This window comes from Falco rusticolus, chromosome 3, assembly GCF_015220075.1.
Source record: "Falco rusticolus isolate bFalRus1 chromosome 3, bFalRus1.pri, whole genome shotgun sequence".
Taxonomy (NCBI): domain Eukaryota; kingdom Metazoa; phylum Chordata; class Aves; order Falconiformes; family Falconidae; genus Falco; species Falco rusticolus.
The window spans coordinates 17,879,155-17,904,754 of NC_051189.1; the positions used below are offsets into that span (position 1 = coordinate 17,879,155).

The 25,600-nt window shown below is 46.8% G+C and overlaps 1 protein-coding gene across 4 annotated transcripts in view; it reads right to left on the reverse strand.

The window, feature by feature from the left end:
• The window catches only part of ZHX2 (zinc fingers and homeoboxes 2), a 76,618-nt gene that overhangs the window by 22,273 nt on the left and 28,745 nt on the right, over positions 1-25,600 (reverse strand). For all 4 annotated transcript variants that reach the window (XM_037378667.1, XM_037378669.1, XM_037378668.1 and 1 more), the window contains one exon: positions 21,997-22,068. The gene's annotated coding sequence lies outside the window, so the exon portion shown is untranslated. The remainder of the gene's footprint in view (positions 1-21,996; positions 22,069-25,600) is intronic.

Genomic DNA, 25,600 nt, shown 5'->3' on the forward strand with positions numbered 1-25,600 from the left:
CTGGCTCTGGAGGCCCCAGAAGAGTTGATCCACACCTCTTTCAGTCCAAGATGTATTTTTTTCCTATAGCTGGTAATGCAAGCTGAGTGTTCCTAGCATACTTCACATTATCCTTTCATCAGTTCCTCTGTCAGCTCTGAGGTCAAACACTGAAAATGACCCTCTAAAAGATGCTTAGCTACTCTGTTTTCCATCATCCTAATCACATGCTGTGCCTGTTGAAGTTGTTTTATTACATCTGCTGTACTTCATCTCCTGCAATTCCCACTTAGATCACCTGCACACATCATTTTCCCCTTACTGCCTTCAAATTTTATCTCGGTACTTTGTTTGCAAAGCATATTTAATTAGAACCCAGACCTCAAGCCCATACAAAACACTTTGCTTTAGTATAATCCTATAAACTGTTTGACAGAAGACCTACCACATGTTCAGCAGAAGAGGCAGAGAGACAATGAATAGCAAGGTCCTCTAAAACATTTGCATGCTTTCCCTTCACTGCAGGTCACTTCCCCCAGCTGACTGTGCATTTAAGACATCTAATACAAGACCAAAAGCCACCAGCTATTGCCCATCATTGGAAACCAGAAGCCAGCTGAAACATCACTGATGTTCCAGATGTCTACACCATCTGAAGCTCAAAATTAACAGTTGCTTGGAGCTGAAGTTATTCACAAAGTAACACTGTTCTAATTTCTTCTGTCATCCAACAAATATGCTCCTAATCAAGTACTTATGTTCCATAGGAAGATCATAGACTATACATAGAATTTTTAAATTAAAAAAAAAAAAAAAAAAAGGAAGAGTTAGAAAGGCTTTCAAAACTACACTGGCTTATAGGGAAAAGGCCCGCCTTGCCACGCGGTATGCTGAGATTTCGGGTGGGTGTGCATAGTTTATTAAGCATCCCTACAGGCATTAATTAGGCAGGCAAACAAATGCATTTTGCCCCTGGGGATCACGGGATCCAAGGAGCTTCCTCTTCCTCCCAGCAGCACCCGCTGCTGCTGCTGCGATTAGTCACAGGGCAGAGCGGCTGCCCTCTGTGCACACTAACAGTTTTGCTGTTGGGAGAATTTGGCATGGCCACAAAGGACCTTTGTTCGTGCCAGAAGTTGGACACACAATGCAATCCTTCCCCCTTGTCACACAGAGTTGGGTTTCCATAGCTGAGTTAGAAACGCTCCCCGACAACTGCCACCCACCAGCCCAAACACCGTCCCCCTCCCCGACACAAACTCTTTCCCATGTCAGGCCCCGCAGGACAGAGGGGAGCAGTCACTGCTTTTTGGGGCTTTCATTCCTGCGAACTCTAACTGGACTTGCAGCAGAGATGGGTCTGAGTGACTGCCGGAGCTCTGCCCTCAGCCTCCTCGCAGGACTTTTGCTACCTGGATACTAAAAGACCACCTGAATATAAGGCTCTCCAATTTCCAGGTATATTCTCGTCCTCAGGAGGCCAGAAACTTTGCAGATAGATCTGATCTAACAACATGTGATTCCTTTGTGCCACATTTCCCCACTGTGTTTAATCTGCCAGCCTCTGTGTATATATATATATATAATTTATTTCAGCACAACAGCTCTGGGGCACTGCTTTGAACCCAGCCTGTCCCACCTTTCCCTCATCTGGCCATTGCAATGAGGGTCCCCGGGCCAGGATAGGAGCTGCCAGCACCCAGGAGCTCTGGGAAAGGATGCTGATACGGGTGGCAGGGGACTGAGGGCGAGTACACCCTGACACAATGACACTGGAAAAGGAGTGGGATGTAGCAGGATGCGAATGTCTGCGTTTTCATTTTACCTGGGAAATACAAAGAGGAGAAGATTACTGGATCGCACAAATGATTAAATATCCCAAATCAAAAGAAACAATGCTTCTTTTGGAAACACGCAGTGGAAAAGAGTGAAAGGAATCTTTGGAAATAACTGGTTTCAGAAGACCCGATTAGGTATTAAAAAAAAAATAATTAACTGACACACTCATAAATACAATCAGTCCAGCACAAGCCGTGCCTTTGCAGGCTTCTGCCACAGAGCGTGCCACAAAGAAGCACACGTTTTGTTTCTTCCGCTTCTATTCTTAAACATCAAGGGATACAGAACAAACCAGTTCCTACTTCCAAAACTGAGTTTGATCTGGACCATCCAAAGCCTTGACGCTTTGGTGCCTGCCTGGAACACCCCTTACATTCCCAAACCACAAAGGGACCACGTTTCACCCAGATTATTACTATGCTGAAGAATAAACAGCCAAGGAAAACAAACAAACAAACAAACGAATTGGCGAAACCTCCCATTCATTTATTTCTTACCAGCAGAAGCATTTGCCATTAGAACACCTTAAAGCATGACAAAGTATGCTTTGGTGGTTGCCTCCTCCCATCTCCTCCCATGCATTTTCATCCAGGCGTAGTCCCTATTCCCCATGCGGGGCCGAGTCATCGCAGGCATCGGCTTCTTTGTCTCTCTGGTGCCTGGATTCCCCCAGGGCTACTTCATAGCATGTCCAGATGAACAAACTGTAACAATGATGCTTGAGCAATACTTGAGAAATGCAGAAAAAGAGGAGAATTGCTCCCTAAAACATTTTCTCACTGAAGGGTATTTATCTAAATCCTTTTTATTTTTTTTAGATGTTTTTTATTATGATTATTTTAAACGGGGTTTCTTCTCCTTCAGTTTCTGGGAGGCCAGGACCAGGTCTGCAGCAGCGTGCCCAGGGCTTACGCTCGCTCCCACCCGCTCCAGCAAAATCTCCTCCTTCCTACTCTCTCCCCTGCACTGCAAAACAGGCTCCAACCAACCAGTCATCAAAATCCGGCATTACACTAATATTCAATATTTGTTTGCCAAAACACATGTGTTCTCCTTCCAAGGGAAGAGGAGGAAAAAAAAAAAAAAAAAGATCCTTAATGATATAATTTCAAGAACCACTGATTTTGTGACCGGCTTGCATTAATTTAGTTCATCTCCCAGTTTACAGCGTTTACATCTCCCAGTTTTACAGTGAAAATTTCTCTCTCAAAATGAAAAAGCCACCAAACACCCCACTATGAACTCCGTGCGATGTGGCAGCTCTTTCCATGGCAACCCACCAGCACCCAGCCTGCTGTTCTACACGGACTTCGCTGCACAGCAAAGGAAGGCAGGGAAAGAGCCTGCTGAAAAGCTCTGGCTGTCGGCTTCAGCCTGGCAACCCTGTCACCCCAAGGAAGCAGAGGCACTGGGGAACGGCAGCACTCCCACCGCCTCACTGCCGAGGAACGCTTCTTAGCTCCAACTGTCAACCAGCTGCTCGGTCATTTGCAGGTTGGTTGGTTTGCTTGCTTTGTAAAGCACAGTCAACGTATTTTGTTTCCTAAACAGCACGGAAAATTACCTTTGTAGTCCCCAAATTGTTTTCTGTACTAGACAGGAGTGGAATTAAGGCAACAGGGCCATGTTCTCAGATGGTCTCTACATCTAACAGCGGGATGCTCGCTGGGGGACATCTCCTTTTGGAGGACAGGCAGAAGCTCGTGTTGCTCCCAGCACTGGCAGGACAACCATGCTGGGGTCACCACTGCCATGGGCAGCCCCAGCCAGTATGGAGGGCAGGCAGGCAGGGTGCTCACCAGCTCCCCCCCCCACCTCCGCTAGCCATCGCTGGACGCTGTGCCTGATGTCCTGCTAGGACCAAGCCGCTATTGCTGCGGCACCAACTAAACATGGGCTAGGCTCTCAAGCTTGCCTAGCCACGTAGTCAAACCCTTTGTGTAACTAACTGGGATCCAAAACTGACACACAAGCCAGCTTCCAAGGATTTCGCACCCCTTCCCCTCTTCCCAGCAGCATTCCCTCCTGTCTTATCACCTGCAAGACTCTGCCTTAAGCACCACGATAAGCCTGGACCGCTCCAGTCTGGGTAATTTCTCCTGCGGCTTTATGTGAAAGTTTAGTTGCACAACAGTTTCAGAGGTTTAGGAAAACCCACGTTCCACAGAAAGAGCTGATGCTATTATCTGTAGTCTCCTGACCACAAAATCCAAATAAGAAGGGAGGAAGGGGAGAGAGAATAGTCGCATCAGTAAGGCTGGAGAGGGCAGAGACCTGAAATCACATCTCAGAGGAACATTCATCAGCCATCACCTCTCTCAAATTCAGCCTGGGCTTCAGGCCTCTTTCCCAACAAAAGCATTGGCAAAACACACATTTCTGCGTAGAACTTCAGTTCTAGCAGGCCAGCTGCCTGCTGACATGGAAACATGTGATGATGAATGTTTCCTGAAGCAACTCCTGTGATATTCAGGAAACTAGATCAAGACTTAGTGCATGCTCCTCACCTGAAAGAGGAACCAAGGAAAAACAAAAGCCAGAAAAAAACAACGGAATTCTAGAATTACTTTTGTCTTTCCTCCCCCAAATTCCTCATCTTCATGATTTCTTTGCACCGTGGAGGTAATCTGCTTCTCCTCCAATGCCTTCTGGCTCTTCCAACCCCACCAAGTGTTTAGGGCGTGAAGGAAGCTTGGGCAGAAGAAACCAGACAAGCTGCTCACATAGCTCCTGATTTGTGTGGCCTCTAGAAATGCTCCTGAGAAGCAGTTCCTGCAGAGGAGGGCTGCTCCTGCCTTGGGGAGGAATCAGACCCAGTATTACCCAATACACTCAGTTCCCCTGCTGTCTCCTGTGGCCTCACAGCAGTAAATTAAAGGGTTAAAAAAATAAGTCAGAGGCGAGAAAGAGAGGGAGCAAGAAAGCCTTAACATCCCATCCTGCTCATGCAGTCCATGGGCCTCTGCTTTCATTTTGGGGAAAAAAAAATTACAAAAAAATAATTTCTAAAGCAAAGTTATCCAGCGCGTGGTACCGCAAGAGGGGGGAAGAGCCAGGGAGCGTGGAAAAAGCTGCAGAGCCTGTAATGGAAAATCCTTACTCAGTCACTGAGCAGTCCTCTCGTAACACTTATTAAAATAAAGCGAATATGATGAAACACAGGCCAATTGCATACAACGCTGCTGAGAAATTGGATCCGGCTGCTGCAATCGGCTCCCAAACCCCTCCTCTCCAAATACTGGTGGCTCACATCGGCGAGCTGCATTCAAACCAGCCCTGGGCAAGAAGGGACGGGAGAGACAAGACAGGACGGGTCACCCCGTGTTTGATTCATCTTCAGAGCAGGGGCGGTGTCTAAATCTTTGCTGGTCTCTGTCACTTGCCAAGGTTCAAACGCGGCATCTCTAGCCATTTCCTAACGATGAAAGGTGGCACTAAATAAAAAGAGTTCAAGGGTGATGTCCATGGAACTTGGTTTAGCTGATGCACGAGTGAGTGAGAAAGGAGCCTCAATATTATGTATAGGAAAGCAAGTTAAAAAAAGGGTCTCTCTTGTTTTCTTATCTTCATTTGCTTTTAATTCTCAGTCTTATTCCTTCAAAACTCAAGTCAAACAAGGACAGACAGATTTTACTCCTTTTGTGGAATAAATCAGCCTAACTGCTGAGGTCAGTGTTTTCAGACCAATGCATAAAAGCAGAAGACTCTGCTGAGGAAATTCGGTGCTGGCTGATTCATCCTTTAGAAAGGACGAAGAACAGCCAACCCAGCACGTCGAGTTTGTTCCTTTGAAGGGCGAAACAATTTAGCGTTGGTATCAGATGGCAGGCACCGAAAACAAAACAACAACAACAAAAAACCCACCAAAAAAAATCCACCATGAACCTCTTCCAGCCTGCCCTGAGGTTATCTTCTCAGGGCTTCAAATGCTGAACAATGGGAAAGCCCCTGTGGTCCATCGAGCTTGCAGTGAAGCGATGTGGAAGGCGCCCTTCCCTGTTCACTTAGCATGGTGGCTCAGCACTGCTGCTTGCCCCGTGTCTCCTGCCCCTGACATGCAGGGGAAGACCAGGGCAACAAAGTGGGAGAGGAACCACAAATTATTTAACCCACTGGAAGGGGCTTCAGATAGGATCCACGCCTCATGGTTCAGAGGACCCAAAGCACTACCTGAGGTTTGAGAAAACAAAACCACCATCACCAGCCCCAAAACCACACAGCAGAAACCCACCAAAAACATACTATGGGAGGGGGGCCAAGTGCAATGAGATTTCACTCAGATCTGAAGTAAAAAATCAAGAGGATATTAGTGGGGAAAAAAAAAAAGCCTTTCCTCCTTGGATAACCCCATTTCAAGATGGGGGCATATACACACATGATGTATATGAAGCTATACAAAAACAGTGCATACATCGCTGTTTCCTTAGGGTGCAAACAGCACTAGGAAAGAAACACCTTTCAGCCTTGGCCCTCTGCTCGCTTCCAGTCCCGAGTGACTCAAAAGAAGGGCTGTCTGAAGATGCTCAATAGAGGGTCAATCTTTCCCAGCAGGTAGGAGAGCTATGAATCAATTGCTTTAAAATAAAAAACAACAAAAAACCCTGAGGCTTGCTGGGAAGAAGTAAAATTGCGGATTAAAAAAAAAAAAAAAGGTAAAGATGAAAAGCACCTGTAACCTCTTTAATGCAGCACTGAAATTCTTCTGAAGAGAAAGCACAGAAATGATAAGAAAGAGAAAGAAAGGAAAAGAAGAAAGCAGCCCATTGACACCAGCTACAGATAATTTTTTTTAATGGGCATTAGGTCAGCAGGGCATTTTCCATCTGCCCTGCTTAAACCAGAGCTTTGATGATGTTACATGTGTGATTTTAACAGAATATTTATCCTGGTGGGACCATAAGTTTATTTTGTGTGTGTGTGTGTGCACTCGCACATGGATAATAGCAGAGGGTTTTCCTGAGGGGAAGAAGGGTGATCTGTAGGCAGATGATGAAAACAGCAGGTGTTGGGATGCTGACAAGGGGGAGAGAAAGGAACAGGCAACAGCAAAGGGCTACAAGGGCTTGGACAGAAGGGAAGAGGAGAATAAATACAAAAAAACTTCCCACCTTCCCTCCACCAGCAGAGCCCTGGTCAGCGCTCCAGGATTTCCTCTCCCATGCCAAACGCACAGGAGCTGCAACGTCCCCTCGTTCCCACCCAATTTTAGCCCAACCTACAGGAATGCCCATCTCAATTCAGCATGTTGGCCGAGGCAGCAATGATAAACCACATTTTTTGCTCTGTTTTGCTAGCGATTTCTATCTACACATAAACAAAGGCACCCCAAGCCTCCTCCTTCAAAAAGGCTACAAAACAAAGAAAGATCACGAATCGACATTCTGCTTTTCTTTCAAATTCCACAGTGCTTATTCCAATCTAATTTAATAAGGACTGTGTAAACACACCAGAGCCTGTAAGAGTTCCCAGTGAATTAAGCTGCTTGACTAACACAGTGGAAGTTAAGGAAGAATAGCTAGAAGTTAAAGTCTATGTTTAAAGCTCAGACTAAGGACAGATGGAGCAGGTTTGGAAGCTAGCTTTCCGAAATCCCTACCCTACAGCCTTAGTAACATCTTAAGTTTAATTACCGCAGTTTCAGGTCACCATAATTGGACCAGGTTATACTTTCTCTTAAGGTGTAAAAGATCCCTGGAGAACACCACTGTTTGTGCCAGCACCGATCCACTATATACTTAACTGCACAAAATATGCTTAACTACACACAATGCCTTTTAGTTGAGTACGTCCTATAAACCCCAAACAAGCCCAGAAAATCTTTTTCTGCCCATCACATTACACACAGCAGTGGTATTACCCAAAGTGGTCACTCTTTCAGGAAACCTGAAGGCCTGAAGAACAGTGGCAGACACAAAGAACCAAGCAGAAGACATCCCTGTCTCTATGGGGAACCTCCATCACAGGCAGCACGAGTGTAGCGATGCTACAGATGAATGATGCATGGATTCACTTTGTCCTTGGGCAGGTGAAGTTGGGGTAGGCAAAAAAGCACTCAAGACCCAACAAAAAGCTTAATATTCACAAGTTGCTGTAAGAACAACCAAGGAGTTAACAATTTCCAGTGGTTTTACTTTACAAGGGGCAAGATAGAGATGGGGATACATTTTCAAATTTAATTTTACATTCCCTGGGGATTATATTCCAGGAAATTACTCTGTTATGTGAACATTGTTACTGCACGACATTTTGGTCCCATTATCTCAAGAGTCTTTTTGGCATGTATGTCAGCTGTGATTCACCATATGTTTAATGACATGCAACACACTGGTTCAAATATATCCCACTAATGCAACACGCCAAGAGAACCTTTATTTTCTTATGCTTCAAGTTACAATTTAACTCAGAAGGGCCTCAGTCACACAGTTCTCATCCAATTTTAAGATCTCCCATGTAGATTTATGGAACTTTAAACAACAAAAGAAAACCTCTGGAGACAGATAAAACTGCTTCTCATAAATTTGAGAAAGACAGGATATGGTTTAACTGTTAGCACTAGAAACATCCCAATCCCAATACCTTCTCCAGCATTTTTGAGCTATTCATGTAAAGTGGTTTCTCTGTATTATTACTAGGCAGGATTCTCCCAGATCATCAGTTTTTCCCCAATCACAACTTCAGCACTGCAAAACCAAACAAGCCCCAATATCTGTCCCAAAGAGTTCAAACACTATTTCCCTATACAAAGGGGAGTTAGGAGGATTATTAGCTGTAAATTGCTTTGAACGTAAAAAAAGAGGAAAAAAAAAAAAAAGTGTTAAATATTGCTGTCTCCATGAGTCAACACATACGCTTCAAAACTCTCTACTAACCATTTTATGCTATGATAAAAATAGCAATTTTGCAATAAGCTAGATGCTCTACAATCAGTGGCTCAGGAACAACAAGCAACACCAAGCATTACTGTCTCTTGACAATAGCCCCTTGCAGGCAAATTTGTTTTAAGGTTAAACCGAACAAATATCAACTCGTGCAGTCAGACAAATTTTGTTCAACCCCTTCAGGCAAAGGGCTGGGCATGCTCCTGCCCTGCAGAGGGCAAAGAGCGAGTGGTGCCCACCAGAATGACGTCAACCTTTGCAAAGGGGGAACCACCACCCCGGACTTCTTATGGAACGTGGCTCACCTTGGGTTATCCACTGCTGTGGTGAAGGCGCACAGAGCAACCTGGCACCCAGCTTCTGCTGAAGGGGGTCTTGGATAAAGGGATAAGGAGCAGCAGAGGAACACCAGTCACCCCCAGTAACCCACAGAGGAAAGGATGCACAGGCTGGCAGCGTGCATGAATCTAGCAATGCTATCAGTCATCTTTTTGACTAAATAAGAAAAAAAATCCACCAAATTCACTTACAGGAATATAAAGCCCCCTTCCCTGACCTTCCAATTGCCTGGAATAAAATCCAGGCTTTGTAAAGCAGCCACAGACTAATTTTCAGATGTGTCCAGTACCTGAATTTCCAAACAATTTAATGGGACCCCAGGAGTTCAGTATCCTGGAAAAAAATGGTACACATTTCATACAGGTGTCTGACACAGTCACTAGCGTGACACAGTTCTTACAGCAACTTGTGAATATTAAGCTTCTTGTTAGGTCTTGAGTGCTTTTTTCCCCAGCAAATATGCCAGTTATGATGTTATCTGGGTCTGCACTGCCATCCCAGCCGAGGCTCCCACCGGCAGGAAGAGCCAGGGAAAGCAGCAAAACACACACCGAGGTCTGTACATAATGCCCCAGCCGGTCTTGCTGAAGCAAACGGAATGGATAGATGGCTCATTCACTCAAGTAGATTAGGTGGTATCCACGAAGAAAAGTACAGCTAATTACATGAACTCTTTGAACATCAAGTATTTCCTGAGAGGTGACACTGGGGACTGTCCCTCCTTTTAGAGGTCTCAAGGAAGAGCACAGGCACCAAGCAGTGTTGGACAGTGCCAGCCAGATTAATCCTGCTGGAGCCTCCTGAAAAGCAAAGCGAGTTGACTGAGCAACTGATGGTGCTGCACAAAAGAGGGTCATTTCTCCCCCAAAACACACCTGGTGCTGGTCAGCCATGACAACAGCACAGAACCTGAGCACGCTGTCACGCTCAATGCACCCAGGAGCCTCCACCTGAGCGGACACGACACTGGGAGCAGGCAAGGCCACAGACATGCACCGCATGGGGCAAGAACTGATGCATTTTGAAATCATCATTTATTGCAAAATTCTGGGGTTTGGAAGCAGCACAAAAGCAGCACACTTTAAGGGAGGCTTTAATAGCCAGTGGGTGGTTGGCATGGCATCACCTTGGTGCTCAGGGTGTTGGGAAGGGGTCTTGGAAAGGGATGCTGCAATTTTCCAGCAGCTGTCACACTAACGCTGCCACACAGCACTCAGAGCTCATTACATTGATGTTACCACTGCTAAATTTACAGGCATATGTTTCAGGCAGCCACAGAAGAGGACACGACACCTGAGCCCAGTGCCCCATCCCACTGACATATCCCAGAGCACAGTAAATAGCCTGAGGTTTTTAGGAGAAGCAACAGCTTCAACACATAGCTATCTATGACTGGCCAGAGACCTGATGGGCACAGCGTATATTTGCTGGAAGACAAAGTGACATGTTGCAGAAGCCAGGTGTCAGATGCAGAGATGGCGATTTGCAGGGGTAATTCACCAGCTAAACCTACTAGTTGGTTTTTTTTTATATTTGCTAACTGGGAAGCCCCAGCCACTGGTGGTGGCACAGTAAGCCCCCTCCCACAGACGTGGCACCTCTGGGTGAGGAGTGCACGTACAAACCAGCAGAGCAGTGCTAGGCAGGTATGGAGCCAAGCCTCCACGAGGCTGAAGCAAGCCAACATACTGCAAGGATCACATGGCTCCATCGCCTGCAAGTGCTGTGCTACGCAGCACTCCTAACCCAGGGATGCTGCTCAGAGCTGCAGCCTAGAAACTCCCCACCCTCACAAATGAGATTTTTTCTTTTTTCCACATTTATTCCTTTTGCAACTAGCTTATGAAACCCTCCAAATTCCTTGCTACTTGCTTTGCTATTTAAAGGCTCTTTTGGAGCCACCTACCCCTCTCCCAAAACCAAGGGCAGCTAACACACTCTTCCCTTCCCCACTGCCACCACAGCAGCTGTTTGGAGGTCACCATCTCCCTCCCCTCTATCTATCATGTCCCTGAGTGCACAGCTCTGCATGGACCAGATACACCACGACTGCAGTGTGGTGCTGGGGCCACCTCAGGGGCTGAGCACAGGATACTTTTCCATCTGGTTGGTCTCAGGCTTAAGGACACATTGGAGCAATTCCCTGCTGGGGTGGGAGATGTGCCCACAGTGGTGGCATGGGCAGCCCAAGGGGACGGCAGTGCACACCCCGCATGCTGGGGATGCAAACCTGATCCCCAGCCTGCCCTGTTTCTGACACTCAACCCCCCTCTCCAGGATCCCCAGACGTGATGTACATTAATGGCAAGCTCTGGAAGCTTTACACCACTTTTCACACGCTGGGCATACCTCTGATTTCACAGCCACCTCTGGTGGTCAGGGCTAGCACGAGGCTAACGTATGCAGTCAGGAGTTCACCCAAATGACACAATTACTCAGCCCAACTTGGCTGGAAAGAGATGGTCAGAGATCCTCACGACACCCGTGAAATATGGCCTTCAGGTTTTCACTGACAGTAAAGGCACTTTTGGATCTTCTCTTACAGAAGCTGTGCCACTTTTTATACTAACGGCCCAAAACTTAGCGCTGCCTGTTGCAGCATTACACATCACACTATCACTGCCCAAGTTTCTTCCTTTTGGTAACACACCCCAAAAGGAATGGGAACGTGTTCATAATGAAGCAACACCTATTAAGGGTGCGCTCCCTTCCGCACCACAGGCACATATGAGCTGCTTTGCACCTATTTGCAAGTGCTTTCTCCAAGTACCTTGGGAGTATTTGCAGAGAGGCTGATCCTAGCTTGTTGAAGTCCTCTGAAATTTTGCTACTGACTCCAGCAGAAGCAAGAACAAAGAAGAAAGTTGCTCCTCCTTTGCACTCCTCCAAGATCAAAGGGATGACCTGCCCGTGGCCACTCAGTGGGCTCTATTACTTAAGACAAAACCACTGGAGAGCAAGGTTACATCGAGATGGCAATCCACCGAATACTTTACAACAGAGCTAACCCCCCCCCCCAGCCATGCAGTTCCTCTTCATATTTATGATAATGAATGCATAACTATTTATATAACTATCTAGTGATTATTACACAAATATAAAATATATTTTCTTATCATGTCATAACAAATAATAATAAATGCCAGACCATTCCCCACCCTAATGGGACTTGAGCCTCCTCCTATAGTAAATCCTGAGCACCGTATTCACTCCTCATCCTTCCTACACACACTCACGGCAGCATCAAACCCAGCCGCCCTGAGCGCTGCGGGGTTTGATTCATCCGTAGCAAGCCTGGCTGGATTTCAGAGCATGGCAAACACAGTTACAGTCTGGTTTGAGGTGTGCAAGCAGAAGACCGTACTTGGAGAAGTGCAGACAGGAAACATGCCAGATTGTTTATACCTGAGTCATGACTAATGTTGACAGTGAAAAACCCAGACAACTCAGAGACCACTACAGCGCTCGGTGCCTTACAATGCTCTACCCTAACTCCACCAAACAGTAAAACTGAGACTAAGCACACATTACTCATGCAAATATCACGGTTGCATTGTGTGAAACTATTTGTGATGCAAAGCACGTGATATACCCCCCCACACACTGCATTTGCTGGGTGAGGAGACAGGAGCATAATCTCCAATACATGAGCAGACTACTTGCAGGTTCAAGTGCTCCTGCTTCAAGTACGTCAACCTCCTGATGTCCAACAGACACCCCAGCAAGCGAGCAGGCACTGGGAAGGCACTACTAAAAACTACCAACAACAGCAGAAGTTAACAGAAAGGTCTGGGACAGGTGAAGATGGAAAAACTCCAGGAAAATTCACTGCCACTTTTGTCACTTCCAGTCTCTCTTCCTCTTAATTCACCTGACTATCCCATCCCTTGATGTTCTTTCTTACCAGGCAGACACAGAAGTAGCAGTGCATGTTTTTAATCAACTGGGACCATCAAAGAGAAAAGCTAGCAATGCCTGGGTTAGCTCTAAGCATAAGTAAGGAGTGAGGGTTTGAGTGAGGGGAAGAGACCCCATACTCCAGTTACATGGAGATTTGCGACAGATCACTGACTTGCAACAGAAGGTGCAAGCACAGATCCCAAACCATCATGAAAAAAAAAAAAAAAAGCGCCCTTGGGCTTCATTTTTGAGTGTCCTCATTACTGCACTATCTCTGAGCACTCACTGGGGAGAGATGTGCCTTTCACTCCCATGCAGTGCGTTTTGCCAGCTTGGATCCACCCTTATCCTCAGGGGTGGGGAAAGTCAGACCTGCCAGAGTGCATGTTGTGCCTCTCCAGACGACTTGCCAGTCCCAGATTGCTATGAACTGAAAATCTATATAGCACATTACACCCATACAGAGAGGCTGAGTAGCTGAGGCTGAGCCAAGGACCCAGTATGTAAAATCTTTTACACCAGTCTTTGTTTGCAGACAGGAGCTTTTATTGCCCCTGGCAAATCACATTTCAGCTTTTCTAGTACAACTCCAGTGTTATCATCTACCCAAATGAAAATACACCTCTTGTCCTCTACTTTTTCCCCTCCTGACTAACCTGATTTCCCTCCTTGGGAACATTTTCCAGGGCAGATCCGACCATCCAGACCTGCCACCCATCACAGCACTTGGGAGCAATAAGCATCAGGGATTCCCCAAATTGCTTGCTGCTGGGTCTGCTCCACCACACAGGCTCCTGGCACTGCCATCCCTCCCCAACAGCCCGCTGCTCGCCTCCATGCCACCTCCGCTCCAGGACGGTGGTGCTCCTGACCTTCCCTGTTTTCCCATCTGCTCTACTATCCGTATTTTGGCCATCGGCCACATCTCTCTCACCTGTAACCTGGGGGCATTTCTGTTCACAACCTAGCACATAGCCCAAGGAGGACTGTTATCCTGCAGCATTTTTCTCTGTGTTCCTAAAATTTGGCTGCATAATGAAAATTCCAGGTAGAAACATTATCGCTCTGCCTTCTCACCACAATCCCCATTTCAGCTACTTAATCCTCCACCCTATGATATTCAAAACTATTGCTGCTCAGACCCCCTGCTAGCCACCTTCACCAAACCCATCCCACCTCCTCCCAGGGAATGGTTCCGCAGGCTCCCCATGGTCAGGGCATTTGGTTCAAACCTCTCAGCCCCCCTTGTCCCTCTGCAGTTGCCTGATCGCATTCAATAACACAGCAGCACTCACCTCCTCCGCTCCACCGGCAATGCCAGCTCCATCCATCTGCTTGTCAGCTTCCCCCACAACAGTCACCGCCTGTCCCTCCGCGCTGCCCCTCCAGCACAGCAGGACCTCCCGCCACCCGTCTGCAAAGCCTGTCCTGGCTGCTGCCTTGCAAGCCTCACGGAGACCCATGTTTGTTATGCAACCAGGCAAATTTGATTTTTTGCAGTACGTTTTAGTTCCTTGCTGGTAGGAAACAGAAAGGATTCCTTCCCAGAACTTTCAGGAACCAGCAGCTGACATGGGTAGCTGTGAGCATGTGCTGCTCTGCAGTTGCCACTGCCCAGCCAGAGACCCTGCTCCCATCATAGCTCCCACCACATCCAGGGATCACCTTTGGCCTCCTTGAGGTTGCTGTCAGCGGGGTTTAAACAGGGATCAAAAGACTTAGCATACTAAGAAGTATGTGATGCAACTCAGAAGGATGCTTTAAAGAACTCCCTAACACACACATACTGTTTGCAATATTACTGCAGCAATAACCTTATCACTGTAATTTCAGTTGCAACAGCACACCTTCAGCATAATAGGAAGGAAAGCCTTAGTTCTCTTCCTGGCTTGCTAGGAGAGCTCAGGCAAATCATTTGCACCTTAGCTTACATGCTTAGGGACCGGGTTTGCATCTCCTTTTGAGCGGTTTAACCCTGGATGCTCACTGGTGAGCAACGTTCAGCACAGATCAGCTGTGCCGCTTTGGAAGAGGGATGCAACACTGTGTGACCAGAGCAGTGTAATGAGTGAGAACATCCTCCAGCTTGAAATGCCATTACAGACCACCTACAGAAATGGGTATAGAAGATCTTTGGCGCAGGATGGCACTTCTCTTGCCTAATTTTCCCCATCTAGTTTATGGCTCAGAGTGACTGGGAAGAGACAGACAGCTCTGAGGATTATACCTGTGACCTGCCTCCAACATTTGTCCTAAAGCAGGGTGAAACAGTCTTCAAACAGCTCAGTCTCTCAACTGATGCCAGAAATGGTTAGACAGCTACTACAGAATAGCCGCTTGACTTACAGACAGCTGGCATGAAACACGTCTCAGTCCATCTCCCCAGGTGTGCCTTCCCCCATGTACAAGATGGGATATCAGCACCACCCCAGCCTCCGGGACAGCGAGGGGCTGAGCGTGTCAATCCCAACAACCTGGCAAGACACCATGGCGATATGTGACAGAGGTACATATAGTCTCAGGCTCCTCTGCATAAGTCAAAACACTCAACAACCTTCCCTTCCCCTCAGGAAATAAAGGTGTTAACTTCCAAATAAGGTTTCAGTACAATAATAAGGAATGCGATGTGCATAGAGACAAAGTGTGCAATACTGAAGTTAATCACAGAAAAGAGGGACTGGGAGGGAATCCCAGGAGAGCAACACATTTATTTCATTATTATATCACGGATGACATTAAGTATCCACCAAGTCCCTCAAGGCAGAATTCTTGCATAAAAAGCATCCCCATTTACCAAGCATGATAGAACCTGCAACTGTTCTATAAATAAAGGGTATTTACAAAGAGAGCTGTTAAATATTTATTTTTCTCTGGAGACCGAGTTCTCCGTTCATTTGTCTCCACTGCAGAATCATTTGGTATCAGGGAGCAGAGGAACTCACCTAAAAAAAGACTAGGAACCAGTCCAGAGCCTGATCCGGACACAGCACCAGCCTCCTCTACAAGCTGGCGAGGGGAAAGCATCCAACCTGACACAGAGGGAACACGAAGCAAACAAAATGGGAATGATCTCATCCGGGAGGCAAAGGTAGAGAAGGAACACCAGTGACAAAGCACCGATTAATAAATGCCATCATACCGCTCCGTCCTTACAGAGCTGGCTTGGCACTATAAAGAAGCGACAACCTTCAGTTGCAAAGAGTAACTGCAGATTTACATTACATTTGCTTTGTGTCTTGGGAACAAGCATATGTTTCTGACAATTAATAGATTAGTGATCCCCCCCCCCCCCCTTTATTTTTTGGAAGCTGACAGTCGGGGCGGAGGGGTGAGGAAAAAAACCCAACCAAAAAAATACGTGGCTCTGAAATACACTTCACTGCTAAACCTTTGTAGTAGTAATTGTAATAGTTCTTACTCCAGCTTGCCAAAAGCTGAGTTTTAATTAAATATTAAAAAGCTATTTGTTAAAATAATGTTGCCATAGCAACTAGAGAAAGCTAAAATACCCTGGCGTTTCTGACTCACAGCATATTAATCAACCACCAGCTATTATATAATGAGCACCCCCTGCAAGCACCCAAACCCGCAGCCCCCGAGCCAGGCAGCGCTCACTGCCGGCTCTGCCCTCCGTGGGTCCCTCGCTCCAGCAGGGATGGGGAGTTATCCAGGCCCAGCCCAGGAATCACGTGCCCAAATATTTTGGGGAGGCCACACTGGAGCGCTTGGAGCCTGTGCCCCCACAGGGATGTACCAAGGAGGACTGTGCTGGGCAAGGGGAGGTTTTGGCGAGGGGCACAAGGATGGCAGCTCCCCACGCGCCTGTGATGGCAAGGGGCTTAGGCAGCTTCTTCCCAGCAAGCCCCGACCACCCACCTCCAGCGCTTATCTCTCAAATGTGGTGCTCACACTAGGTCTATTTCTGTAAAAAAATACTTTTTTTTTACATTACTGGAATTATTTCTTGCAGCAGGTGCCTTCCATCAAACCAACTGTGCAAAACTCCAAAGGAGTGGAATTAAACCTTGTAAGGGCAAACCAGCTTGCCACTCACCCAGAATAGCTTATTTTACAGATTTAAATAAATAAAAAAAGCAAAAAGCCCCCCAACACCCTTCCCAATCATATCTCATCCCCAACCAAGCTGAAAAAAACCCTTCTACACTCTCTGTCCATGCACTATGAGGATGGCAACCTTAGCCACCCAGCAAAGCCAGCCGCCCCAGAGCTGCTGCCATCACTTGCTGCCAGCCCTTGGGCGGCTTTTGCCTTGGAACACAGCTTGGGTTAGAGGCAGCGGGACGTCTCCCTTCATCCATGCCACAGTATCACCATACGGTCTGCAACGATGGGAGCTGCTGCAGGAGGGAGTCAAGCAGCTGAGGTCCAGAGTAACAGTGGCTGGGGCGAAGAGGACCAGGAGGGAGAAATGCAGCTGTGTTGCTCGGATGGATTGGGGACCACCTTCCTTCCCCTCAATGACTTGGTTTTGTGCTTTTAACCCCCCTTCCTTCACACCCCACACCCCCCACACCCCCCCGAAGGAAAATAAATACTTAACCCCACAGTTATTAAGCACAAGGAATGTGATGAATATTACAGCATTTGTATGCCAGCTTCAGTTTCCTGCTGCTTTGTTTGGGTGTCACAGGCTGTGACTATGACAACCACAAGCAGTTATTGGACTGATGTCATTTGTGACATCATGCTTAACGGAAAAGAAAAGGAAGAAGAGGCACTACCAAAAATAAGAAGAACAAAACAAAACCTGCTTTCACCTCTTCCGGTGCCATTAACTCCTGTCTATGGAGCAAGGTCCTGAAGGAATACCACACTGGAGCTGCTGGAGAGCCAGGCAGCAGCAACCCCATCCTTACCAAAACCCAAGAAGTGATAAGCACTTGGGAAAACCTGCCCTCATCCCCCCTCCAGCTGTGGGATGAACTGAGAGTTTGCAGTCATATGGAAGAAATCTCGTCACCCCTTCCCAGCTGGGAGCCACCAGCATGATCCAAAGCCTAAGCCTGGCTTCCAGGCCTGAGACAGAGGGAGCAGTGGAGGCCTTTGGCTAAGCCTCATCTATCCTGACTAAGTTTCTCCTGCTCTCCAACCAGCTTCTCCTCCACATCTCTAATCCTCAGTTCTAGCAGTCTTCCTGCCTCCACCATCTTTTTTAAAAATAAAAGGGGGTCTGTCTAACATTTCTGGACAGTCACCTGACCAAGCACAGGGGAAGTGTGTACTGATTTTGTGAGGAGCTCACAGTTCAGAGAGGTGGCTTTTCTGGTGACAAGTACAAGCAATGATTTCAGCCTCTGAGCTCCCCAGCTGGAGCCCAGCCTCCTGTCCCATGTAAGGACAAGGAAGCAGCACCGCTGCTGCATTTTGCAAAGCCACTGCTGTACACAGTGCTGGTGCTCACAGGACACACTACTGTCAAAGCCTTTCTTTGCTTTGACGGGAAACATTTGCAAATTCACTGCTCAAGTGCCAAGTAACAAAAAAACCAGCCTGAAGTCCCCAACCTCATCTAAACCTAATGTGGTAGGGAACAATGCACCACCACAAGTGATCTCCTCCATAGCTGCGCATCCAGAAGCCTTGATGTAAACGACTTAAGTTTTTCCAAGTTACTTTTCCCCAAGTTTTTCCAACACATGAGAAGTGCTTCTCTGCCCTCCGTGCTCTCCTGCCAGACCTGCAGTGCCTCCACAGCCCAACACTGCACCTGCCCTGGGCGCCCAGAGAAGAAAACTCCATCAGGGGGATCCTGCCCATAAAAACAGTTGGCACTGCTTTTAAATAGCAGAACAGAGATGCTGTCTTACAAAGGGGAGGTCGATTAAAGCCAAAGAGGTGAAGCAACCACCGTTCACAGCTCCCTGCCCTGCCTCTTCTCGCTCACCAATGTCCCCAAGCCCACTGGAAGCGACAGGAGCTCCCCAAACAAACATCCCTGAACGCTCATCATGCAGTGTATCAGCACTTAGTCTAGGTTCCCTCTGCATGGGCATCAGGCAGAGCCATCCCGCACTGCTGCTGCATCCCGCACTGCTGCTTCTTGCTGGGGACGGCACCTCTGGGAGAAGCCACAGGCACATTCCGCCTTTGGGTGCTGGGGGGCCAAGGGACAAAGGGAAATGGCAAACAAATCTCCTTTCCCCTCTCTCCATTAAATCTCATGCTGAACACTTGATCCCAAAACATTCTGCAGGACAATATTCGAAGAGGATACAGAGAACAGATGTACAGGAACCAAGCTCTTCCAGCTCTGGTTTCTCCCTGAGCTTCTGAGCAGGACCAGTTCCTCAGCTAGCACTGCCCCGCTGCAGCCACCTCGCACTCCCCAGTTCCACACCCAGGCTGCTGCCACACAGCCAGTGTAGTAGGAGACAGGTAAAGGGGAATTTACAGTCTCCTTTCACTGCTGAGCAACAACTACACCTTGCTGCAATTATTTCAGAGCTGTACACAAGTTACCTGGGCACCCTTCCCTCTCACCCCCTTATAACACAGCTACGATACATCAGAGGCACCCGCAGACAGCATGCAGCCCTCAGCATTGCTGCTTTACTTTGACTTAACAACACAGACAACTTCTACCTGGGACTAGCAGTCCACATTTGAAGAGTAGGCGCAGGTCCCTCTTCTTCATTCCTTTTTTTGGAAGCAACCACCACAGTGGTGCATTAGCACACAGATTCATTGGGACCTGTCACGGTTTAACCCTGGCTGGCCACCAAGCCCCGCGCAGCCGCTCGCTGACTCCCCCCACAGTGGGATGGGGGAGAGAATCCAAAAGGTAAAAGTGAGAAAATTCGTGGGTTGAGATACAGACAGTTTAATAGATAAAGCAAAAGCTGTGCCTACAAGCAAAGCAAAGCAAGGAATTCATTCAGCACTTGCCATCAGCAGGCAGGTGCTTGGCCATCCCCAGGAAAGCAGGTTATTGCTTGGTTATTATTATATTATAATATAATGGTTATTCGGGAAGACAAACCCCATAACACCAAACATTCCCCTCTTTCCTTCTTCCCCCAGCTTATATACCCAGCATAACAGTCAATGGTACGGAATACCCCTTTGGCTAGTTCAGGTCAGCTGTCCCAGCCATGTCCCCTCCCAGTTTCCCGTGCCCCTCCAGCCCTCTCGCTGGCAGGGCCCCAGAAACTTAAGAGTCCTTGGCCCAGTATAAACATCACCCAACAACAACCAAAACCATCAGTGTGTTAATCAACACTGCTCTCACACCAAAGCCCAAACACGGCACTGCAACAGCCACCAAGAAGAAAACCAACTCTGTCCCAGCCAGGACCAGGACAGGACCCCAGAAGCACTTCCCGAATTTCAATGGTGCCTGCTTAACAGACAAACCAGCAAACTTTACTTTCCAGATGAGCAAAGAGCACTTCTAGTGTATGGATATGCTTTGAGAGAAGCAATAGGTAGTCACAGCATCTTTCTGCTGAATTTTCTTCATCTAAGTAAGTATCTACTCTTTCCACCAGTCCAGAGCCAACACAGCTGTAAAAAAAGAGGCCAGAGCCCACCCCATACTTTGTAAGCAACCGACAAAAAATAAACCCCACAGCTTGATTAAGCAGCTCTCACGTGACAGGTTAAATACCAAGGAGTTAAGAGAAAACGCTGGCAATTTGAAGGGAGAATACGAACTACAGACCTTACTGAAGGAGGATCAATACAAAATATTGCCAGAATTTTTCCTTTTTCTCCCAGTAACTGCACTCATTGCCAGTATCCTTCACAAAAGGCTAAAAGCAGGATTCCCTGTTCAGTCTTTTTTTGGTTACCAGTTCCTCAGTACTTGTTAGGGATTTATGAAGGAATTTCTACCATGTCTTTACCAAACACTGGTGGACTCAGTTGCTTTCCTGTTAACAACAACACAGCCCTTTCTTTTTTCAGGCTGATTTCAATTTGGGGTTTTATTCTCCTCTAACCCAAATAGATTTGTGTTGCTGTAACAGAAAACAGGCTGCAAGCCACTGAAATAAAAATGGAAACAAAACTCTGCTGATTTCCAAGTAACCATAGATTTCCATCACCGCAGAACAGGGTAAAAATGGGACAGGAGTTGGGCTGATTTTAAAAATCTCAAAAAACCCACACCCTTATTTAACCCCCCCTGCTAAGAAAACTTACTTACAGAAAAGCAGCGAAGCCCAGAGCAACGGCATCCAAACCTCCAGTCCAAATATCAGCCCTGTTAGCCAGCCCAGAGGAGCTGCCCCAGGAGCCCATGCCGTACCGGGCATGTAGCCAAGAGCTCCAGACAGGGCTTGCCCAGGTCAGGCCAGTGCAGCCCCAGCTGGTCCACCTGGAGAGCTGCAAACCAGCCCCAGCTGTTGGGAAATCTCAGCCCTGGCCCTTCAGCAGCAGAGGAAAAAGCCATAGTGAAGCTGCTCCTTAAATATATAGGCTTTTTTTTATGCATATATTTATGTAAAAAACAGGTCCTGGCTAAGCTGCTTTGGAGCTAGGGAGGGACCCAAGCACTCAGGGGTCTCCTGTGGCATAAAAGTTCCTCCAAAGTTATTTTATCAGGGAAGAGCTAAATATTGGATAGTTTTCTGTTTTGATAACAAGGGGTGGGATGCTGTGCACAGGCACAAAAATAACCACACAGCCAATCTGTGCTCTTCCCCCCTTTGAAAAGACACAGGCTTTCTTCCTGATGCCTCGCCTCAACTCTCCAGCAAGATTTTTGTCTCTCAATGGCTGGTAAAGCTTGGAAACAACAAACAAGCTTCAGATGGTGCTAATGATCCATTCTGCTGACCATATTCTCAGTTAAATGCATTCATGTGGTTCATATCTGCAGTGAGATAATTATTCAGCCTATGTGGTAATACAATGCTGACTTTATTTTGTGGGTTGCGAAGAGGTGCCAAAGGCACACAACTGGTTCCAAAAGACGGGATTTGCTTGTTGTAAACATTTCTTAAAGTGTCTGTAAAAAAAAAAAAAAAAGTCTTCCTTCTGTTTGAGCAAGCTTGGGTTTCTCATTTAAAGGAAAATAGAAAAGAAAAATGCTACTCACAGCACTGTATTTCTTACATCCTGGGAGTCTCAGTACTTATACCCCTCTGACGGAGAGCAGAACTTTTAATACCTACAAAAGAGGAAAAGCTATGTAAGTCAGAGGGAAGGAAAAAAAAAGGAGAAAATAGCAGCCATCCCTTCCACTATCTGACTGGTAATTTAGTTTTTTTCACCAGCACCCGGGAATGCTGACTGACAGGAATTGCAGCAATTCCCTTTTCCACTGACCACCACTGACAGAAGCAGAATTTGAATGATTTGGTCCTCCAGACCCATTACAGTAACACAACAAACCTTGGGGGCCTCTTGGGGGAAAAAAATAAAAAAATCCACATTTCTTAAGCCAGGCAGACAGTGGAGAGCACTCACACACTGATGTCCTAAGATACTGCGGCTGCGGTTCGGGCTGGAAATACCCACAGAACATCTGCTGCAGCTGACACGTACCATAACAAGCTCTGTTTGGCTACTGGGAACTTCAACAAAATGCCATCCAAATTGCCTTTCTCCTCCTTAAAGGGGCTCACCTGCTGCGTCCCAAAGCTAAAGTTGGCTTTCCTTAATTTTGCTTTTTTATTTTTTTCCCCAAAAGAAATGGGAGAGGAAGGTTTAGCTTTAGCAGCTGCAACAACAGAACTGATATAAAGAATTTCCCGTTTGGCAGTGGCTGTGTGCACACCTGAGAAACACCATGCCTGCAGGTCTGCAAAGAAGAGGTAAAGAGAAAATAAATAGTCATGGCACCACTCCTGAGTAAAAGAAATACACACAGCAAAACACCCTGCTAGTCTTCTCCAAAGAAGAGGCAGAAGCTTGTTGATTGCTTCAGCAGCACCAAAAGCACAACCTGCATTTTCAGTTCAAGCTGAAGTATTTGAGTTTGAAACTTCAGGCTCTTGTGATCTGGCCAGAGGAAGGTCAGATGGCAAACCCAACAGAAATCACTCGGAATCTTTTGCTCCTTCCCAGCAGGTTAGGAAGAATATTAAATTTTTTTTGGCTCTTTTCAAAGGAATACATGACTTGATTTCCTGAAAGAGCATCATGGCTACTGAAAGAGCTGGGAGGCCAGGAGCTCTTACACAACCAGAACCATTTTTTAAGAGCTTAGAATAGAAAACTGCATGTTTATTCATAGATAAAAGGGAAGTTGCTTCCTGCTTTGCTCCATCTCAGAGTAAGGCAAAAAAATGCCAGTTTCACTGAATTGTAGAAGAGAAATAAACATACAGGACAGCCACAGATTTTGTGCTACTTACACCTCCACCACTTTTGGACTCAGCAGGCCACCTTCTGCTGCCCTCCCTCCCTCTTCTGGGTCAAATCCTCCATTCACCTATAGCAGGCTGCAAGCCTGGGGCTGAGCTGTTTCTGCATTTAATGGGCTTAGTTCAGTTATCTTACACCAAAACCACTATCTGAAACCTTGCCTTTCCAGTGCTGTGTCCAACACACACACAAGCGACCCTACATCTTGCCAACAGGACCAAAATCACCCCTATGAATAAAACACTTCTAAAGAACAACAGAGTCGCCTATAGTGCAACCCAGCCTTGTCTTTCCCCTCTAACCTCTGCTTAGAAAGTTAATTAAAATAAATACATATGTATGGTGCTGTCACTTCTTAGGACTGTATAATGAGCCTCACAATTTTTGGTGCTTTTCCTAAAGACCCAGCTGGTGAAGTTTCTGTGAGGATCCCCGCTTTTGGAAACATAAAGCGGGAAGAAATCTCTAGGGTTATTAAATCCAGTCCCTTGCTGTTGTACTTGTATCGCACAATCCTCCTCAGAAAGCATGCAAAAAGTTTCTACTCCTTGTGGCTACGAGAATACGATTTGGGTTTAACATAACAGCTCACAAACGAGTTGGTAATATATGTATATACATAGATATACATACATATTTCAGATATTTTAAACAATGTTACGGTTCTGGGAGATCTGCTACTGCTTTTGAAAACCTGGAGTCAGGCAATAGTGAAATGAAGTCACAACCACATTTCAGGCAGAAACGTCAAATCTTTTGCAACAGGTAGGTAATTACTAATGAAAAGAAAACTCTTGCCCAAGTTTGTTCATCCTGAGCATCCCTGTGTGAGCAGCTCTTGAGCAGCCTCCCACAGGGGCACGCTTACCCCAATCCAGCTCAAGGCAGGGAAAGCAGCTCTCCTTGGCATGAAAGCATCATTTCCCTGAAATGCAACACTACTCCGCTATCAGGCAAACTCAGACCTCCCCACTCCACAGGAGGGCATTCACACTGGCATCATCTCCTTACCTACATGAGCCATGCCATGGAAACACCCCTGCAGTCACGGACAAGAGCCAGGGAGATCCGTGTCTGCCGGCTCCTGCGCCGTGTCCCAGTGAGTACACGTACAAAACAGGTGATGGTGGTTTACGAGTTACCACACATTGCCTAGTTCACAGTGTGTGTGTGTGTACATACATGTACGTACATACACGTATGTACATACATGCAGCCCACAGAAGGCAGAGGGTAAACTTCAGCTACCCCAGCCATCCTTCATTCTCTGCACACCAAGCAGGAGACTCAGCCACCAGCTGCTTCATTATTCTAGATGCCTTCCAAAAAAAGTAACATCTCATGGCAAAACAAAACAAAGCAAACACAAATATTTTTAAATTACCCTTTTAAAGTATGTAACTTGATAAACACCAGAGCTCCGCGCTGCTCCTGCAACCCAAACACTACAGCGCTAACCACCTGAAAATGGGATTAGTTTCCTTTGTCTGCCATGGAATTTCTCACAAAAAACAGATTGTTGAGATATCTTTAGTGAGCTGAAATGTAAATCTCGAGCTGCTGTTAGGGCAGGGAAGAGAAATAACAGTACTTTGTTGATGCCTTACAGAAAAGTTCCTTTGAGACTCTCTCAACCTACAGAAATGATCGATTTTGCAAAGGAACATTTTACAGAGAGAAGTGGAGTTGGGAGCCCTGAAAGCACTTGCTTTCTTTCCCCAGCTGTGTTTGAGATAAAGAAAAATAAAACCCCAAACTCCTCCCTATTTCTTTTCCTGAAAGATGCCAACTCGGTGGCTTAAACCCTGTGGTCAGCCGAAAGCATCACCATGGTCATGCCAACCCTCTGCAGCCCCGCTAGGCTTTGGTACCCAACCTTGGCACTGCTGGCGACCCATCCCCACAGCCCGCCAGCCCCAATGCCCAAAATCTGGTGGCACAGGCAACAGGTCAGGGCAAACCTTCTTCATCAAGCTAACGAGCCCCAGGATGCTGCCGTCCTCTGCTGCTGGCTCAGCAGGGCAGGGGTACGATGAGGCTGGGGTGCACGCTGGGGCACTGACAGCCGCCCACCATGTCCCCACCCCTCACCCCCTGGTGTTTGTACCGTACTAGGCATTTATTAATTTTTCAGTCTAGCTTATAAATCTAGATTTCCCTAAAAACTACCATGACAAAACCGCCACCTTAGTGATCTGAATTACTTCTAACACTAGGCTAGAAATGCTTCTGTTGAATTAAATATGCACAGCTCTGTTGGAAATGGGGTGGTTCCAGCCTGTAGATTGCAGACTGTTCTTGCCATGTGACTAGCAGATGCAAGTGTTCCTGAA